At 48.3% G+C, this 21,349-nt stretch overlaps 1 protein-coding gene and 1 long non-coding RNA gene across 3 annotated transcripts in view; one reads left to right on the top strand and one right to left on the bottom strand.

Moving 5' to 3' along the window:
• LATS2 (large tumor suppressor kinase 2) overlaps positions 1 to 1,544 on the bottom strand; it is a 47,564-nt gene extending 46,020 nt beyond the window's left edge. Inside the window, exon 1 of one of the 2 annotated variants that reach the window (XM_082435099.1) lies at positions 1,082 to 1,544. The gene's annotated coding sequence lies outside the window, so the exon portion shown is untranslated. Of the gene's footprint in view, positions 1 to 643; positions 813 to 1,081 lie in introns of those variants that run through there. The other variant, XM_082435100.1, reaches the window with a different exon arrangement.
• A 4,352-nt stretch (positions 1,545 to 5,896) lies between these two features.
• LOC309647643 lies at positions 5,897 to 11,184 on the top strand. Its single transcript, XR_014256216.1, has 3 exons — positions 5,897 to 6,756; positions 7,966 to 8,048; positions 9,916 to 11,184. It is a non-coding gene; the product is annotated as an uncharacterized lncRNA (long non-coding RNA).
• The last annotated feature ends 10,165 nt before the right edge of the window (positions 11,185 to 21,349 follow it).

Raw genomic sequence — 21,349 nt, 5'->3', positions numbered from 1 at the left:
ATGTTCAGCAATTTTAATTTCAAAGGAATGCTGGCATATTCTTTAAACAGTGCTCTATATACCTGGATAATGAGACCAAATTTTATGAGAGGCTGAATAACACAGTATCTTGTTAATGATAATTTAAAACAGACTTTCTTAAACAGTCTGTGCATTCTTATTTTGAAGATTTTTCTGTTACTCTCTTACTAATACATTTGCTAAAGAAAAAACTTTTAAAAGATACAAAGTAGCTTAGTCTCTTGATTGAGCGCTCAAAAATGGTGATCCATCACGCAGGGATTTGAGTTGAGATTCAACTAAAACTATGAATCAAGCTCTCCTGAGCAGAATTTCCCTAATAATGGGCCGGGAGTTACTTTCTCCATTACCAAGGGAAGGCCTGTCAACCCCTAGGTTAAAATTCAAACTGAACACCTGTGCGAACATCACACATTTTGTGACTTTCCATTCAAGTTTCTTAGTAAAATGGGGGCAATCTTTCCTCTACAATTGCACGTATTTGCTGAACACTTTGGGAAGAGAGCTGTCTGGCCACTGCATTTCTACCTGCCAAGCGCTGGGTCTCACACAGTCCCGGGTTAGTGAGTTCTTAAGTCTGGACTCCTGTCCAGGGAGACCCCCTCCCCTGCCCCCCACGTACGTGTAATCCGTCCACACGACGAACCCCGCACACAGCGCGCACCGTCCGGGTCCCGCCGAGGCCTGCGGGCGGGGCACGTGTCTCCGCGGCCCCACCTGCCTCCGCCGGGTCGCCAGGCGCCGCGAACCGGGTCAGAACCCGCGTCCGGAGCCCGGCGGGCGCCGAGCGCAGGGGGGCGCCGCGGTAGGCCGGACTCCGGACGGGGGTCGGGGTGGGGGTGGGGGAAGGTGGGGGAGGGGAAGACCCGGGGGCGCGGCCCGGGGGGAGGGGCGGCCCGCGAGGGGGAGGGGCGGCGCGGCCTCCGTCCGGGGACGACCTGCCCGCGAGGGACCGAGGGCCGAGGTGGCCCGACGGCGCGGACCCCCCCTCCGCCCGAGCGCGCGGCCCCACCCGCCGCCGCGTCCCGAGTCCCGATCCGGACCCCGCCGCCCCGCTCACCTCGAGCCGTCTACGCCGTCCGCGGCCGCCTGGCCCGCGGCTCCGGGGCCTCGCGGGGGACGCCGAGCCCGGGGTCGGCCGGCGGGCGGGGACGCGGGGCGCCGGGCGGACGGGCGGGCGGGCGGCCCCATCTTCCGGCGCTCGCGCCGCGGCCCAGCGCGCAGCCCGAGCGGGACATTCGCTACATTGTTGGCATTCCTGGGGCGTCACGTGACCGCCGCGTCAGCGCCGCCCCCGCCCGCGCCCGCCGGCCGCCCAGGGGGCGCGGGGCCCGGCCGTCGTCCGTCCGCCGGTCCGTGCGGGGCCCGCGGCCTCAGCCGCCGTGCCCCCCGCGGCGCTGCCGTCCCGCGTCCTCCCGCGCGGACGGGCTCCGGACTGTCTGCCAGGGGACAGCCCGGGGTCCCCGCGCGCCGATGGCCCAGCCATCGCTGAGCGCCGGGATCCGGCTCACCTGCGCCCCGCCCCCCGCGAGGCTCACCTGGACGCGCGGCGCAGCGCCGCCTCCGCCCTCACCTGCGCCCCGGGCGCTCGCACCTGGACAGGCCTCCCTCCCCCCGCCCCCCAACCGGGCCTGGTGCCCTCCTCTCTTTGTGTGCAGGTAAAGGTACTGCCCTTGCTCTGTCTTCAACGACAGAAACATAGTTAACTGAAAGAAATATATCGTAAATAAAAGGAATTTAATGGACTTTACAATTTATGTGCGAGACACCTAATCAAATTTTGGGATTACAATGACCATTGTAGAATTGTTTGCAATCGTGAAAAATCAGGAAGAACCTAAAAATCCAGCAATAGGGAACTGTGGGAAAATAAAATATGTAAAATAGCTAAGTGAATGAACTAGCTGTACTTTTCAAAGGATATGTAGATAGACTTCAAAAATCATTGTAGAGTGGAGAAAAGGGAGTTGCAAAACTATATTTACACTATGATACCATGTTGATAAATAAAATCCCACAGAATCTATGCTAATCACATTCTTTATACAAGTAGAGTCAAGGACTGAAAATGTACACACCAGACTCATGACAGCTGTGGCCGGTGTAGAAAGGAGTGCAGAAATTAGACTCAGGAGAGAAAAGTAAGGACATCGACTTTCTCTCCAGTGCTTTATTTCTTTATTTGAAACAAATTGTCCAAATCTTAAAATTTGTTGATTCTGAGTGATTCGATTCAATAATGTGTACTGTGTTATTCTCTGTGCCTTTTTAAAAAATATCTTAAACATTTTTACATATATATATATATTTGAAACAAATTGGAAACGGGTAGTTTTCCAAATGGAGGCTTACTTGAGGAAACTGATACACAATATAGGAGAACATTGTGTTTACTGACATGCAGTCAATCATTCCTTTGGGTTTTTTGTTTTTTAAATATTTTTTAGGACCTGCCATGAACCATGGATTAAACCAAACACCATTGGTACTACAGTGAGCAAAACTACACGATTTACCCACTGGTGGAGTTTACACTCTTGTTGATGCGTTCAAGAAACATAGCGATAGGACTTCCCTGGTGGCACAGTGGTTAAGAATCCGCCTGCCAGTGCAGGGGACACGGGTTCGAGCCCTGGTCCGGGAAGATCCCACGTGCCGTGGAGCAACTAAGCCCGTGCGCCACAACTACTGAGCCTGCGCTCTAGAGCCCGGGAGCCACAACTACTGAGCCCGCATGCCACAACTACTGAAGCCTGCGCGCCTAGAGCCCATGCTCCCCAACGAGAAGCCACAGCAATGAGAAGCCCGTGCACCGCAACGAAGACCCAATGCAGCCAAAACTTAAATAAATAAATAAAAATTTAAAAAAAAAGAAATATAGTGACAAAATAGGGTACAGGATCTAATTTGGTCAAACAATATAAGTATATATATTTATATTTAAGCTATATTCATAAAATATAAATAATATATATTATATAATATAAAATATATAACATATATTAAACAAACAAAAATATGTATGTGTCCAATAAAGTATGCAGCCAAATATTAAAAGTGGTATTCTCTGGATATAGTGATTCTGGGTGATTTCTGTCTTATAATTCCTGATGCTTCTAAATAGGATAGTTAAAAACTGTTTAAATAATCAGCTACATAAGTTCATCCACATAATGCATCCAGTTGCCAAGAGGAGAAAAGAGAGACAGCACAAGTCCCACTGAGCACAAAGCATGTGGCAGCGGCAACCTCTCCATGTATAAATTAATTGATTAACATACGTAAAATATGTGTGTATACCAGGTGTTGCCCTAAACTTGTGTATTATCTCATTTAACCCTCTAGTCAACCATGTTATTAACCCCATTTTATAGAAGAAGACCCTAAAATACACAGAGCCCAACTAACTCACCAGAGACCAAAGAGCTGGGATTCCAACCTTGGTAGATCTGACCCCAGAGCTTGGAAGCACTGAATTATAAGGCTGTCTTCGGGTAATCTCAAACAGTCATGATCACAATGTACTTAATAATAAGGAAACTGAAACCAAATCAGCTCCCTTTTACTTTGAGGGGAGAGGAATGGTCTTTGTGGAGTGAGGAAGGGAGGCCCAGGGCCTCCTGCAGCAGACAGAGCAGAGGCTGAGAGCTGGCAGGCACCAGCATCACCTCACCTGCAGATGCGGGGCCAGGATGTTTTAGGGGTTCTCCCTGAGGCCGCTGTGCAATGCGCCCTGAGACTACCTACCTGCTTCCCCTCCCCACCCCTCCCCCACCCATGAATGCACAAAACCTGATTATGACTCAGCCTCTTTATACCTTAGTGCCTGGAAAGCAGGCTCTGTTCTCTAGATACAATTTTTGTCTTTTTGGAAAGAAAAGGCCTCCTTGTTAATAATCTGTGGAGGACACACAGCAAATCTGCCTAACTACAGAGAATGTTCTCTATGGGGAGCAGTGAAAAAGTAGAGTAGGGTTAGATTGTGAAAGGCCTGGAAAACTAGAAAGAAGATGTGCTACACTGATTTAATTTTTTTTTATACCCATGTAGTCTGTCTCCTTAATTAGATTATAAATTCCTCAAGAACAAGGACCATTTTCTCCCCCCAAAACTACACATAGAGAACTTAACTGCTGATCTGAATGTATTGAATGAACTTTTAAAGGCTGTTTTAATGTCTGAAATATCAAAATTTTAAAGATCACCTTTTTCTCAGAACCAAGCACTCTGGGTCAGCCAGAGAGATCTCCTGGTACACTATCCTTTGGAGGTTTTGGTTCTGCAAACTTGTAGGAATTTCTAGAAAGACTTGGCAGTACCAGGTTTATTAGTTGCGGGATATGCTTTGATGACGAACTCTTTTTTTTTTTTTAACTGTCTTTTTTTATTGTAATAAAATATACATAATATAAAATTTACCATTTTATCACATTTTAACTGTACAGTTTAGGGGCATTAAGTACATTCACATTGTGTGCAGCCATCACCACCATCCATCTCCGAAACTTTTTCATCTTCCCAAATTGACATTCCGTCCGCATTAAACACTTAACACCCTATTTCCCTCCCCACCTTGTTTGTTATTTTGAGGGATTTTTTGTTGTTTTCCTCTGTTAGGTAATTTTGTGCCACACAACTTACGGGATCTTAGTTCTTCAACCAAGGATCGAACCTGTGCCCCCTGCAGTGGAAGCATGGAGTCCTAACCACTAGACTGCCAGGGAATTCCCACTAATTTTCTTCTTTTAATCTGCTGTTGGCTATGAAAGATTACTTCACTTCTCAAAACTGTATGTAAACTAAGAGCTAACAGAACCTCTTATTCCTAAAAGCCTTTCCTATGCAGAGGAGAGCTAGGGCCTTGTGATGCTATTTCAAGTATTAAAACATCTCTTGTCCTCAGTTTCTGGACATTTCCCAAAGGGTTTATATTACTGGAAGCCAGACTTATGGAAAAGTGGATTATTATTGTTTTTAAGAGAGTAGTCAATTAATAGATAGTAGATGAATAACCAGAAATGTTTCATACCTTATATTTTTTTCAAAAGCCTTTATGTTCTACCACTAGGTTTCTTTTTAAAATTATTTTATTTTTTCAATTGTGGTAAATAATACCTGACATAAAAGTTACCATCTTAACCATTTTTCCTTTTTTTCTTTTTCTTTTTTGGCCACGCCACGTGGCTTCCAACATCTTAGTTCCCCCACCAGGGACGGAACCCATGCCCCCTGCAGTGGAAGTGCAGAGTCCTAACCACTGGACTGCCAGGGAATTCCCTAAATTTCAATTCTTACATGTGTTTTCCAATCTTAAAATCATGAGAGAGTAAACCTTCTCTGATTTTAATTTATTTCTAATTGCTTTGAGCCATTTTGGAAAACAGAGCTTCCTGGAAAATTTGGTAAAAACCTCTAGGGCATATTTAGGGAAAGGCCCAGGGTCACAGCAGGCCTTAAAGGGTGGCCACCTTGCCAGTCTCTGCAGACCTGCCTTTCCAGCCCCTTCCAACACAGAACCCAACTTCATTCTCCGAATAGCCACTCTGCTTCTCAGATGAATAATGAAGTATGTGATTGCATAAGTCAGAATTGCTCAATAATTTAAGACGTGTTCCCAGAAGACTTCAAAGAAACACTGTCAAGATAAAAATCACATTCTGCATTTAAAGAATTCTTATGTTGACACTTTACATTATTGAGAGACAATTGCTAAAACGAACTTTCTTTTCTTACCACATCCTCCGTGAGTTTGCTTTTTATGCTGAGTGAGCTGTGACAGCGACACCAGCTACTTACTTACTTCTCATTACATTTATAGTTGGCTGCAACTTCTGTTTCCTTTGTAGACATGAGCAGGATGTTCTTGTGTCTGTAATTGAAAGAAAAATCCTACTGTGAAGGTCTGAATGCTCCTAGATGTTCTAAAACTTTCCATTCAGATTGTTAATCTAATCTTTTGCAGTGAACATTGGTAAAACTTGCACTAGGAAGAACAAAAAGTGTAAGGCTCCAACTCTTGTCTCAACAAAATCAATCTCTATAATAAAACTAACGTTTTCGAAGGGAAACATCTGAGCCAATTTAAATTGACAAGAAATATTTAATTGTGTAATTGTAAAAAGAACATTTTCATGGTCTATTTTTAACTTTTAATTTATAATTAACTACTAAATGTCGTTATGGTTGTCATTGAACAGTTGCTTTTAAGACCATGTATTTTGCTTTATCAACCAGACCTGAAAAGAAAAACTGAGTGTGTTTTCTTCAGATGCTGAATAAATGGGTTTTGATCATGAAACCCATGATGAGATTATCATAAGGTGATATCATGTGCAGAAGTGGAAGGAGGCCCGTGGACAGACAGGCTGCCCAACTTGAAAGAGCAAAGGGAAACCTATAAATGTTGGGAAGCAGGCATGCAGATTGAATCTGATTGCTTGTAACCCCAGGAGAGGAAGAGTTTCTGGGCTTGGGGGTTGGAACTCGAAAAATGTCCCAGAGCTAATACCCTTCAGAAAGTCAGAGGTGAGAGGAGGAACTAGAGTTCAAGGCAAAGATCTGGGAAGGGGGAGAGGGCAGAAGCAAGTCACAGGAAGGCAGGCATTTAAGACATGCGGAGAGTGGCCTTCTGAGAGAGCAGAGGGAAGGTGGATGGCAGCTCCGTGATCATGTGCTGTCGAGTCAATCCTTGGGGAAAAGAGGAGCTGAAAAAATATTTGGGAGCTATCACAGGAGGTGAGAGAAAATTTAACTGAGCTCAAGTAGAGGTTGGAGGTGAGAGGACTACACTCTGGCAGAAGGCGTCACAGTGCCCAGGGTTCATAGGGCAAAAGGGTGGAGGATGGTTTATGTCTACACTGAAAGACGACCTCAAGGAAAAGCAAGGTCTTGAGTTTGCCTACTCTTTCTCTCTGGTATTTTGCATAAATGGGAATTTTTGGTGTGTTCATGGGTCACGAAAGTTATGATCTGCATCACAAAAATCCAATGTTTTCATTTTCACACTTCCAACTACTTGCTAGACATTTTCCCGTTTGTGTCTCGACAAGCTTGGAAAATCAAAAGGACAAATATTTATTGAGAACTTATGATATGCCAGGCTTGTCACCCTCTCCAGCAGCACCTAATTTGTTCAACATTATTGGGCACCCAGATGTGCTAGGCCCTGGGGACAAAACAGTGACAACAGACATTATCGTGGAGCTTCCAAGTCTAGCGGGAGAGGCAAATAATCACCAGGTAACACTACAAACTCATGGAAATTTTGGATTGTGATTAATACTGTAAAGGAAAGACACACAGCTCCTTGAGCTCTTATCATAGAGGGTATGTGACCTGGTTGGGCTAGGAAATGAGGAAGCACTTTAGCTGAGCTGCAAAAGCAGAGAAGAAATTAACAAGACGAACAGGGAAAGCATTCTGAGAGGGGGTGGGGTGGGGTGGGGGGAAGCACTGCCTGTGCAAAGGCCCTGTGGTGGAAGGAACAAGACCCAGCATCTCAAACACTGAAAAAGACCCTCGTGATTGGAGTGCAGAGATGCAGGGAGAGATCGGAGGTGAGGAAGGAGAGGTAGGCACCCAGGGCCTTTAAGGTCACATTAAGGATTTCAGTCTTAATACTCAGAACAGTGGGAGTCATGAAACGGTCCCAAGTAGAGGAATGACAGGATCGGCTGTGTGGGAATGATTGGGGGGGGGGTGGAGACAGGAGGCCAGAATGTTACTAGTTGCAGAGGGAGGTGATGCAGCTTGAGCCAGGATGGGAACAATGGATGAGGGAAAAAGTAGCTGAAATGGAGAAATAACAGTGGTCAAACTTTGAGACCCCAGTAATGGGCTGACCGTCTGGACCACGCAAGAAGGGCGTTGCTCCTGGGTTCTCACTTATGTAACTGGGGTGCTGGTGCCGTCCTGTGGACCGACACCTTAAATTTGTTTTTGGAGGTGTCTTCTGAGCCGCTGTGGAGTGGATGGAGATGACGAAGGCCATCGTGGACACTGATTTGTAGCAGGGGAGATGCGAACATGTGAGTTGCCCTACAGGTACCGTGGATAAGGTGTGGAGGCAGAGCCTCGCAGACAGTGTAGATGGAATGGGAGGGGCCGTGACGCTGAGGAAATGCAACATTCATGGTGAAGCGCAGGGGGAGTCTGCACAGGAAACAGCTCAGCTGCCGGGGGCTGGAGGAAAACAGGGCTTCTCAGAAACAAAAGGAAGAGTGTTTCAAGGAGGGAGGGATCAACCAAGATACAGGCTACTAAGAAGCAAGTAAAATGATAGCTGGAAAATGCCCCCTGGATTTAAAGACGTGGCAGCCACTGGAATCTTAGCAAAGAGCTCTTTTGGTAGAGGAGCTGCTAGATGGGAGATATTGTGATGAGCACAGTAGCAAAAGACAAAAAACTCTGAGACATACAGTTGGAAAGGGGAGGAAAGTGATCAAGTAGCAGCTGGAGGAGAATGAGGGTTCACGGGGAGGATTTAGTTTTATTTTTAATGGGAGATTGCTACCGCTGCTGTAACAAACTACCACAAAGTAGTGACTTAAAGAAGCCTACGCTTACTCCCTGACGATGGGAAGGTAGGTCAGAAGAGGCCACGTGCAGCCTCCGGAAGCTTTGAAAAGCTCTCAACCTACAGCCGGCAAGAAAACAGGGCCCTGGGTCCTACAACCACAAAGAACAACCCAAATGGACAGGAAACAGACTCTCCCTAGAGTCTCCAGGCTGAAGGCCGCCCTGCCAACGCCTTGGTTTTAGCCAGTGAGACCCGTGTTGGGTTTCTGGCCTCCACAACTGGAAGATAATAAATTTGTGATGCTTTAGCCTCGTTTGTGGAATTGTTATGGCAGCAAGAGGAAATTGTCAATACTACACCCTCTGTCATGGCCTAGTTCTACTGCAGCATCTCCAAGAAGCTGTCCTTGATGGTCTCTGTTGGAAAGGACCACTTTCCTTTCCTTTGAATTCCCAGCGGCACCTGCTGAGAAGTGTTTATTTGCAGACTCGTCCTAGTTCTCCTGTTAGACTTTCAGCTCCTTGAGGTTAGGGCCCAGGGTTTGGGTGGGTACAGTAGCTGCCAAACTATCTAGCCCCTTGCCTAGTACGTAGAAGTGACTCAGTAATTTTTTTTACATAATAAATGAGCACATGGCAGTCCCCATGGACATGGCAGAAACAAAATAACCACAGTAAGTGGGCCTTTCTCACCTCGTTTCCCTCAGGTGAAATAGAATCTCTCTGAAATTAGAAGCCATTCCTTAGTCGGTGGCCCCAAAACCATTTGAATATTTTCTGTTGACAAGAAATATTATTCTTGTCATGTAATTAGTTTTATTTATTTTTAAAATTTATTTATGTATGTATGTTTGGCTGCGTTGGGTCTTCGTTGCTGTGCGCAGGCTTTCTCTAGTTGCGGCGAGCGGGGGCTACTCTTCGTTGCGGTGCACGGGCTTCTCATTGCAGTGGCTTCTCTTGTTGCAGAGCATGGGCTCTAGGTGCATGGGCTTCAGTAGTTGTGGCATCCGGGCTCAGTAGTTGTGGCGCACGGGCTTAGTTGCTCCGCGGCATGTGGGATCTTCCCGGACCAGGGCTTGAACCCGTGTCCCCTGCATTGGCAGGCGGATTCTTAACCACTGTGCCACCAGGGAAGGCCCATGTAATTAGTTTTAATTTAGTTCTATTTCATGGCTTTCCTCAGAAGAGGACTTTGGAACTTTAAGGAATTAGTACTAAATAAGAATGGATAAAGAGACACTTTCTCTCGTAAATGGCTGCTGACCACCAGGGAACTATTTTTCTCAATACTGCCGATAATAGTAAGTTACATTCACACGAAACAGGACTTGGCTTAGCCTCAAGGACTAAGTCTGCATTTTAATGTTTGTCTTCCAGGGTGAAATTATGATGGAGGAAAGATGATGACGGTGAATATAAGCTGTACTTAGATCCAGAAAGAGAAAAATAGATTAAAAAACAAAGCTTTCCCCCAGATCAAGGGGCAGGTTCAGGGACCGTGCGCCACAACAACTGAGCCTGTGCTCTAGAGCCCGCGAGCCACAACTACTGAAGCCCGTGTACCTAGAGCCTGTGCTCCGCAGCAAGAGAAGCCACCGCAATGAGAAGCCCACGCACCGCAGCGGAGAGCAGCCCCCGCTCGCCGCAACTAGAGAAAGCCTGCGTGCAGCAATGAAGACCCCACGCAGCCATAAATAAATAAATAAATAAATAAATAAATAAATAAATAAATAAATAAATAAATTTATTTTTAAAAAGGGCAAGTTCACGTCCACCTATTCTACACACAACTAAAAGTGCAGAGACGTGAAGCATCTTGAAGAGCCCTCTGACTTATGTGTAACTACTCAAATATTGAACATAGCTACAGAAATCTGGAGAAACTGTAGAAGAAATCTGGCTAGGAAGGGAAGAAGTGGCAGAATACAGAGGCAGAAGCCAAGAAGTGCAGCTGGCGGGGGCGGACGCTGGGAGGGAACCGGCTGTGAGGGGGCTGAGTGCCCGGAACTCGCTCCTGCAAACACAAGCTGCGGCACGCGCCCCGCCTCCCCCTGCGCACCCCTCCCCCGCCCCTGACTGGGGAACCGTTCTGGACACGTTTACCAGTCTCTGCTCCAGACTAATTTTTAATTACTAAGTACAATAAAAATAGTGTAGGATCACATATGCTCCCAAGCCCAGGTCCTTTTTATTAGCGGGCCCTAAGAGGGGGGCAAAAGTAAGAGAGGAGGGTCCTTGAAAATGCCCTCTGGAGTCCTGGCCTGATTCCCATGGAAGGAGATGCTGTTCTCTACATCCCACGTGTGGTCGCTTAGGAGGCCACGTCTGGCCCTTCTGGACTACATTCCCTCCGTAACTGATAACCGCTGGGTACTTGTGCTTTAGAGGGAACCCAGGAGATGGAAAGCCTTTAAGGTTCAAAAGACTGAATCTCTTTAGGTGGAATTTCAGGAATCATAAATATTTTTTCGTTCATTCATCCACCACATGTGTGCTGAATTCCAGGCACAGTGCTGGATGCTGAGATCACAGTGGTGAGCAAACCAGACAGGACCTTGTCATCGTAGAATTTACAGCCTCCAGGAGGTGAACTTCCAACCAAATCACGTGGGGTCTGGCCTTTCCCAGGAAGTGGCCTCTGAGCGCCAGAGGGCGTGGCGCTAGCCAGGCACAGGGCAGGGAGGGCGGGCGCCCGCAGCATCCCAGGCCCTGAGGCTCGAGAATCTGCGGGGGGTTGGGGGACAGGATGCGGGGCGGGTTGGGGGGGGAGCGGTTTGCGGGGCCGCCTAACAGAGCACCTCACGCCGGGGGCTCAAACGACGGAAGTTCCTGGCTCTCAGTCCTGGAGGCTGGCGGCGTGCCTGCCGTCAAGGTGTCCGCAGGGCTGGGTCCCACTGACGGCCGTGGGACAGTGTGTGCCAGGCCACTCTCCCGGCTTCAGTGGCCGCAGGGGTCTCCACACCATTTTCCTCTGTCTGTGTCTGTGTTCAGACTTCCCCTGTTTGTACGGACACACAATCATGTGGCCTAGGGCCCGCCCTAAAGACCTCATTTCAGCTTGATTTCCTCTGCAAGGACCCTCTCTCCAAATGAGGTCACAGTCTGAGGTCCTGGGGCTGAGGACTGCAACAGGAACTCTGGAGGAACACGACTCAACCAGAACAAGGAAGGGGTCAGCACGCCGTGGCCCACGGGCCAGGTCCGTGCCGCCACCGGTTCTTATGTGGTCCATGAGCTAAGAATGGTGTTTACATTTTTCAGTGATTGGGGGAGAAAATCAGAAAGAGAGTATTTCATGACTCGTGAAAATCATATGCAATCCGTGTTTCAGTGTCTGTGAATGAAGCTTTTGGGGGACACAGGGACACGCACCCATTCGGTGCTGTCTGTGGCCGCTCTTGCCCTACGGCAGCAGTTGTGAGGGACACGGTGTCGCCCGCAGAGCCGCCACATTTGCTGTCGCGTCCTTTGTCGGAAGCCTCCGCCAACCTGCTCTAGAACCCCAGCCGCGGGCTCGGAGGACGAGGGGGCTGCTGGCGCGGGATGGGCCCAGCTTGGCCTCAGGGTTGCCAAGCGGCTCAGGAGGTGCAGGTACCTGCGAGGACCACCAGGTGAGGCCCCCCCGAGGAAGGAACCACATCCGACCCGCGGCGGCAGGCGCGACTCGCCTAGAAATTTGCAGAGTCCGTTTTTGAGAAAACACTTTGCCGACGAAACAAAACCCATCTGGAAACCAAACGCAGGCGGGCTGGCTGGTTTCGAGTCTTACCCGACGGGGCGGTGCGTGGAGGCCAGCGAGGCGTAGAGGGAGGGGACGGGCCAGAGTCGCGGGCGCCCGCTCCTTCCGCGGCCGGGGGCCCCTCGGGCTCTGTCCCCAGCCTGGGGCGCCTGTTCCCGGGCCGCGTGGAGTCGAGGCAGCGGGGAAGAGCCCTCCCCCATCCCCAGGGACGGGATGCCGCTGGGATGCGGGCAAGGCGGGTGCGGGGGCGCGGAGCCGGGGCTGGGCCTAGGCGGCCAGGCGCGGTCAAAGGCGCAGACAGTGGACCAGTGGACCCGGAGCTGGTCAGGCGCCGGCGGGTCCCTTCCCGCGACCACCCCCCCCCCCCGACCCGGTGACAGCTCAGGACAGACAGACCCTCCTCACGCTGCTCTGCTGCCAGGCTTCTGTCTGAGCTTTGCGTCCTGGACGCGCTTCCAAGGCTCCTGGAAAAGGCCGGGGTGGAAGGATTAGTAGGTGAAGGCGAAGGAAGGAGAGGCCTTACCCCGCTGCGGCCAACAGCGCTGGAACCGTTCAGCCTTAGTTCCATCCTCAGCGCCCAGAACAGGGGCTGGCACATGGGCAGTGACCAATAAATGTGGTAGAACGATTGACGTTAACTGCTGTCCAACGGGGTGATTAGCAGGTGCCCAGGAATGCTATGTGTACGTTGTGTTTCTAATTATTTTCCTTGTGATTTTGATCCTTAATTCTTTTTCCCACTCATTGCTCTGAAAGCTCCATCACCCTGATCTTCAATCAGCTCCCCATCCTGCCACCTCCTCCAGGAAGCCTTCCCTGATCCTGGATTGCAAGCACATGACCTCTGGTCCAGGAGGCAGCTGAGTGGACTGGAAAGACCCAGCCTTTGGAGCCAACGGATCTGGTTAGTAATGAGATCTTGACCCAGTTTCTTGGAACTTTTCAGAGCCTTGGTTTCCTCCTTTACAGAGCAGGGATTCATATCTGTCCCATGGTGTCATGAGAACCAAAGGAGAGAGACATAGGTGTGAAGTCCCCAGCATACGGTAGGTGTTCGTTGAAACTTTTATCCAAGGAAAAATCCTGAAGAGCTGGAGCTTACCAGATATCAAGAGGGAAAAGAATGTCCTATTTAGCAGGGAGGGTAGAGCCAATAATCTTTCTGTCAGTTTTCCATCTAATGAGTCAAATTATTCATGTCACATTTGGGGAGGGAAGTGCACTTCTACAGAAGGTGACAGCGCCGTCTGCCCCCAGTTACAGCCCGTAGCGGTGCCTTCTTAGGAATCATGATCAGAAAGTCTAAAACAGGCATTTGTCATGATTTTGTGACCAACATCCTACAGATAGTGAATTTTGTTTTGTAAAACTATTTAGCTATACTAAATTCTACATGCTGTACATACTGAAAACAATAGAAGAATCTGGGGACTTTGAATGGAATTTCCCTAACCTCAGGAAGAATACCACAGGGTGAACATCACAACTGCCAGCTGTGGAATTAATTCTCAGCCATTTTAAAGCCTGACAAGTATTTTGTTTGGTGAGAGCAGAGCGACATGTTATGGACGGTCTCTGAAATTCAGGGTTCTGGTTCAGGGATAGTCCTAGTTTTCTTTTAATGCTATTATACAAAGAGAAGAAACGTGGGGTTTACAGGTTAGACTGGAAATATTCAGATGACTTTGAACTTGCTGACGTCCGATAGTATTATGTCACCACTCCACCTTTTTTTGAGTGTTTTTACACTCATTGCATAATTAGCTGAATTGATCAAAGTCGAGCCCTATCGTTTGTCAAACACACACGCACGCGTGCACACACACAAGATGGCCTCGATCTCAGCTGGAAACGGAGGTCAGGCTGGTTCAGAGGGGGACTCCGAGGCCACACCCCGTGTGGGCAGGTCACATGCCCATCGGAACGTGTCACTGAAAACCTCTCAGAATGTCAGCAACCTGAGACTAGGGGTGAAGAGAGATGGTCAGCTGATTTCAGTTTCTTCCCCAAGAGGAGCAATACCCCCACCGTGAGGACTGCGTGGAGGAAGTTGCCCTTTCGCTTCCAGGAAGCAGCTCTCCTGACGGGCATGGTCTGAAGTGCCACGTGGGCCACCTGAGCCCAGACGCCAGTCCAAGGGGCTCAGCCCTGAGAATTCCCTGGCAGTGCTGGGCGTTACTGTGCAGTGAGGTCACCCCACGTAAGTGCTGCAAAGAGTACAACTGGCAAAACACTGACGCATGGGGTTCATCTGTGTGAAAAACAAGCACTTTTCTGCTCAGCTGAGAACAGCTTTCATATTTAAAGTTGCCTTCGTGATTCCAGTGCTAAACGCTGAGCACAGGTCTGGGTGACGCGGGTTACTGTATTGTTTAAAATGTCCAGGATCCCATAGTCGTGTAACACTCCGTTTCCGTGGGTGCCCTGTTGACTATGGCGGGACAGGACTGCGTGGCAGCCGGTAGTGTCCGCTGAGCACTTCTGTGCCAAGGGCTCGAACAGCATGAACACAAAGGACTGACGGAGGGACACCCCCCCACCCACGTGGAAGAGGAATCGTAACGGAGCGCTATTTACAGAGCAGCATCAGGACAGGAGCTCAAAGTAATAGACTAACAGAGCAAGGGCTGAATGCTCACGGGGTATCACAGCTGGAATCTGAAGTTCAAATGCGGGCTGCTGTGGAACACACAAATGAGGTGCTAGGGGGCCCCCCCTGGTGAGAGGCCCGGGGCCTTGGCAACATGATTTTAAGATAGTTCCCGAGAATTAGGCTCAGAGACCTATCATTTCACCCCCCTGGTCTAGAAGGAAGAATTAAATATTTTTTCTTATTGTATTCTAAAAAAAGTATCTGCTACTATTGAACTGTTATTTCCATGTAAAAGACAAAAAATTGGTTTGTGTGACTTTGCACAGTTGACTGACATTTGGTTTGAAGACAATTTATTCTTAAACACGTGGTACATGATAGGACAAAAGGCATGAACAAGTGGAATATTGGTTTAAAAACGGGCTCAGCCATTTATGCTTGGCTTCACAGCCTTTTTTTGGTGGAAGTGGTGTAGTTGAGTGGAAATCAGTGCAATTTAACATGCTCAAGCAACCAAAATATCCACTGGTAAACTGCATTTCACAGAGATGAAAAGGAGGCTCAAAGACTTTCATTCGCCCCAAATCTAGTTAGCAAGTGGCTAACCGAGGTTTCAAATCCAGATCTGGTGCCCTGCGTGCTATAACCAGAGCCTGCCGGCCGGCCAGTGCCCATCTTCTCAGCGTCTCTAAGAGAGTTGACAGGGCTCTCTCCTGCTTCTGCTCCTCCTCCTCCTCTTTATTAAACAACCGTCTTCCTCCTGAGCTTGGAACAGCTTCCAGTTGGGTTTTATAGCCAGCAAAGCAGGGGCCGTTTCATGCGTTTCTGTACAACGGGCCAAGGTTGAGCTTCACTGAAAACTATGCAGTACATTTGCAGTAAATCTACTTTTGTTTTGGAGCCACTGAAAATACTGAGGCTCACACCAAAACTGAGGAATTTGAAGATTATTATCTTTAAGAGCAAAGGCTGTCACCGTGATGATGAAATACCAGCAAATCCCCAGGCCCAGATGGGAGGGCTGGTCCCCAAGCAAGTGTTGTTTCCACTGCCCTGCCCTTGGCCACCTCCCCTCCCTTCAGCTCCTTTGAATTCCGAGCAATTGTTGAAGTCGGGCTGGCAGTGCCCTGAGAGCCATGGTGGGGGTGGGTTTCCAACCCTTACATGTTTCAGAAATAAATTTCAGAAATAAATAACATCTCTCAATCTGGCTAAGCAGGATTTTTTCATCTTTTTTGAGCCAGGAACTTTTTAACAGTCTGGGGAAGCCAGTGGACTCTTTCTCAGAATATTTTCTAAGGCATAAAATAAAATACATATGATTCCAAAGGAAACCAGTTTTATTGAAATACAGTGATCAAATATTTTAGAAACCTGGTGATATAGTAATATATGTGTCTCTTCGTTCATGCATTAAGATCGGTTGGCAGATCTAACAGCTTCCCTAGTTTTGAGGCAGTGATGACCAGAAATGGTCTTTCAAGAATAACTACAAAATTGTCATGTGATGTGAAAGTATCTATGATTTCTACTGGAGACAAAGGCATAGGTTCTGCTAGCCTGCCTGTATCGTGCTGCCCACATTCGTAATTCGAAGGAAATGCTAAGTAAGTTTCAGTTCGAAGTTGGAGAAGATAAAGACGTAACTTTTCCCCGTCCAAGTTCACAAGCCTCTTGAGTTCGATCCACAGACTTTTGGGATCTGTGACCCTCAGGTGAAGAGCCCTGGACAAGGGTCCCCTGCACGAAGGGCCAGCCTGGAAGGAGGCTCAATGCAGAACGAAATGTTAGCGGTGATCACAATACGTCGCACGTCATTAGACTTCCTTCCATGTGGAATGAGCTTTCTGGAGTAATCAGTAACTATTTTGCAAAATTTGGGGGAAAAGGACAAGTCCTGCTAACAAAAGAAGGCTGTAATGAAGGCTAACCAGGAATCAAAGAAAGTCTAGAAGCCATAGATGCCTGCAATGACTAATTAAGAAGGAATTCTTAAAGTACTGACGGCAAATGGCTGAACTTGTGGTCAGGCAACCACATGACATTTCCTAAACTATCCAGCTATCAAGTGATCTGTCCCCTGCTGCTACACCTGGTCTGAGTTCATGTGGTCACACACAGCCCCTCTGTTCCTTTGGGGGGTGACGGCTGCCACAGAATTTTGTTTTTTGGCTGCGTTGGGTCTTCGTTGCTGCGAGTGGGGGCTGCTCTTCGTTGCGGTGCGCGGGCTTCTCACTGCCGTGGCTTCTCTTGTTGCGGAGCATGGGCTCTAGGCGCGCGGGCTTCAGTAGTTGTGGCACGCGGGCTCAGTAGTTGTGGCTCGCGGGCTCTAGAGCGCAGGCTCAGTAGTTGTGGTGCACAGGCTTGGTTGCTCCGTGGCGTGTGGGATCTTCCCGGGCCAGGGCTCGACCCCGTGTCCCCTGCACTGGCAGGCGGGTTCTCAACCTCTGCGCCCCCAGGGGAGCCCTGGACACAGAATTTTGAAGTGGTTGGAGTGAGGCCCACCCACATCTCACCCCTGGGTCAAAATGAAAGTGAGTCTCAGACTGGATTCAGATACAAACAGGCATTTACGAGACATTGGTTAGAACACAGGCACAGAATAGTTCCTACAACCTGCTCTGGAGGCTCAAAGAAGTGCCAGCTCTCAGTCCTCTGCCCGTAAGTCCCTCAGCCCCACACCCGCAGATGCAACATTCCTGAGATGCAAAGGCTGAGCCCCCATGAGGCCCCGCCCCAGGCTCAGCCTGAGGGGCACAGGCCACGGGCCTCCACACTCCCATGCCTGCTCTGGCAGTTTGACCGATCCCTACTTAAATACCTTTAATTTCACCAACACGAGCCCACTTTTGGTATTTATCGTGCTAAGTAACAAGACACCACTTCTACCCACAAAACCCCGTTTTGGACGGCCAGGATGCTGATGAGAGAAGCCCAGGCTGTTGATGGAGTCGGGAGAGCGGAGGGCTGGCGAGAGCCCCGCCCCGAGGGTGTCCCTTCCTGAGTCAGTGCGGGGGGGCCAGCTCCCAGGCGTACACAGTCTCTGCCCCAACACTTCGTCATGAAGATTTTCAACCATGCAGAAAACTCGGAAGAACTGTACAATGAACACCAACACACCAGCCTCTAATCAACGGTTCTCAGGCTGCAGCCTGCGTCGGAATCACCTCCGAGGCTTGTGAAAACACACAGGGCGGGGCCTCCCTCCACTTCTGATTCAGCAGCGGCTCTGGGCTGAAAATGTGCATTTCTAACAAGTTTCCAGGTGAGGCTACGCTGCCGGTCTGGCACAGTGCTTAGGGAACCACAGACCTTGGTGCTACCTGAAAGTTTTGCCACACTTACTTTGTTGCACGTCTGTGCACATCTGTGTCTGACCTTCCCGCCCTCCCTCTCACTTCTGCTACATTTCGGGGCAGGTGGCAGGCCTCAGCCCAGCACCCCTATACGTGCCAACAGGACATCAACTAGACCCCAATATTCCAAAATGGATTTTTTGAAGTAAAATTTACAGTGAAATGTGGACTGTGCAGTCTTTTTAAGTTTACTGAAATATAATTTACATATAGCAAAAAAAACCCCTTTTCAGTATAGGGTTCTATGAGTTTGTTTGTTTGTTTTAATTTTTTGGCCGTGCAGCTTGCGGGATCTCAGTTCCCTGACCAGGGATTGAACCCGGGCCCTCGGCAGTGAAGGCACCAAGTCCTAACCTCTAGGCCACCAGGGAACTCCCCTCTATCAGTTTAGACAAATGTCTAAGCTGGGCACCACAGTCAAGATATAGAACTTTTCCTATGATATAAAACGTTCGTTAAGCCCCTTTGTAGTAACTTCGAGCCCCGGGTGGCCACTGATCTGTTTTTTGTTTTGTTTTTTTAAATTTTATTGAAGTATAGTTTGATTTACAATGTTGTGTTAATTTCTGCTGTACAGCAAAGTGACTCAGTTATACATATATATTCTTTTTGTTTGTTTTTTGGGTATTTTTTTTGTTTTTTCGGTCGTGTTTTTGGCTGCGCCGTGCAGCATGTAGGATCTTAGTTCCCTGACTGGAAATCAAACCTGTGCCCCCTGCAGTGGAAGCGCGGCATCGTAACCACTGGACCTCCAGGGAAGTCCCTATATATGTTCTTTTTTATATTCTTTTCCATGATGGTTTATCACAGAATATTGAATATAGTTCCCTGTGCTGTACAGTGGGACCTTGTTGTTTATCCATCCTGTATATACCAGTTTGCATCTGCTGACCCCAACTTTCCAGTCCGTCCCTCCCTCCACCCCCTCCCCCTTGGCGACCACAGGTCTGTTCTCTGTGTGATTCTGTTTCTGTTTGGTAGATAAGTCCATTTGTGCCCTGATCTACCTGAGAATCGCCTTTTCCGGAAGGCCCTAGGTGCTGTACAGCCGTCTCCCCGAGCACACAGAACGGAGACTGAGCTGCCTTGTGGGTGGCTCACTCCGGTGATGGCTGAGCTGTGTTTTAGTGCTGGTAGCAGGCGGTTGGCTGCACATTCTCAGAATTAGATGTGAAGCTGATTGGCACACACGTGATATCACGCTGGCTGCACTGGAGTATTTTAAGGTGAACAATGGGGCTTCCCTGGTGGCGCAGTGGTTAAGAATCCGCCTGCCAATGCAGGGGGACACGGGTTCAAGCCCTGGTCCGGGAAGATCCCACATGCCACGGAGCAACTAAGCCCGCGCGCCACAACTACTGAGCCTGTGCTCTAGAGCCCGCAAGCCACAACTACGGAGCCCGTGTGCCACAACTACTGAGCCTGCGTGCTACAACTACTGAAGCCCGTGCACCTAGAGCCTGTGCTCCACAACAAGAGAAGCCACCGCAATGAGAAGCCTGTGTACCGCAATGAAGAGTAGCCCCCGCTCGCTGCAACTAGAGAAAGCCCGCATACAGCAATGCAGACACAACGCAGCCAAAAGTTAATTAATTAATTAATAATTAAAAAATCTCCTAACAGCCGCCCTCGAGAGAATGCTGTGCGCTGGACTCTGGCCTTAGCAGCGACCGGCACCTCACCTTCCCTGGGCCTTAGTCATGTTTTCTACTCTGTAGCTATCACTTCTTTAAAATGACTTCATGAAGCCTGGGTCTCTGTCCCTTCCCTCGGCCTCCTCCTAGTAACGCTTAGGACAGAGTGCACTGTGACTCCACGGGTGGCCGGCAGGGCTGAGAATGTGAAATTATAACGTTACCCTACTCTTCGGCCAATTTCTTCTTCAGGCCAACACATTCTTCTTTTCCTTTAAAGACTTTTTTAAAATTTATTTTTTCCATTTAATTGTGTAAAACACAAATGCTGACTTGTCACACACTCACGTGGAACTCTTTCCCTCACGTTTACGACTCAACAGCTTGGTGAATCCAGAGGGACGACTATAATCACTATACAGAGCACGCTGTGTTAGTAGTTCAAGTTTATTCCAACCCATTTTTAAATACTCTGAAACATCTTCATTATGTTATCTGATGAGACAGAGCCACAAGAAAACAGAGGTGCCCCCGGTCAGTCCAGCTTCCAGCCAATCAGGCCTGTCGTGTGGAGGTTCCTGAATGTGGTGCTTTGACCGCCACTCGCCACTCGGGAGCCGGGCCGGGCCAGCAGCTTCGAGGAGGGGCGCACAAACCGTCTTCCAAAGGGGCTGCACCATCCTGCGTTCCGCCACCAGGGACGAGAGCGCCTGCTGCCCCACATGCTCGCCAGCATTGGGTGTTGTCGGTGTTCTGGATTTTGGCCCTTCTCGTAGGGGTGTAGTGGTATCTCATTGCTTTAATTTGCATTTCCCTGATGACATGATGTGGACCATCTCTTCATAGGCTTATTTGCCATCTGTATGTCTTCTTTGATGAGATGTCTGTTAAGGTCTTTGGCCCATTTTTAAAATTGGGTTGTTTTCCTACTTATTGACATCCTTTTTTACTTGTGAATTTTACTTCACGTATTTTATTGAAAAGGTCTCTAGAAAAGCACTACCCACAAAAATACAGTGCAAATCACATATGCAATTAAAGGTTTTCTAGTTAGCCACGTTAGAAAAAATGAAAAAAAGTGAAATAGATTTTAATTATATATTTTTCTTAACCCCAAATACTATTTCAACATGTAGTCAATATTAAACATTTATTGAGATATTTGCTTTCTGTTTTTTTGCACTGAGCCTTCAAAGTCTGGTGTGTATTTTAACTTACAGTATATCTATTATAATATTCAGACCAAAGGAAACCATAAACAAAACAAAAAGACAACATATGGAATGGGAGCAAATATTTGCGAATGATGCAGCCAACAAGGGATTAATTGCCAAAATATACAAACAGCTCATACATCTCAATAACCCAAAAAACAAACAATCCAATCAAAAAATGGACAAAAGATCTAAATAGACATTTCTCCAAAGAAGACATACAGATGGCCAACAGGCACGTGAAAAAATGCTCAACACTGCTAATCATTAGAGAA

Source organism: Balaenoptera physalus (assembly GCF_965194825.1).
Source record: "Balaenoptera physalus genome assembly, chromosome: 18".
In the NCBI taxonomy this organism is placed as follows: Eukaryota; Metazoa; Chordata; class Mammalia; order Artiodactyla; family Balaenopteridae; genus Balaenoptera; species Balaenoptera physalus.
This window is presented reverse-complemented; position numbering and strand designations above follow the sequence as displayed.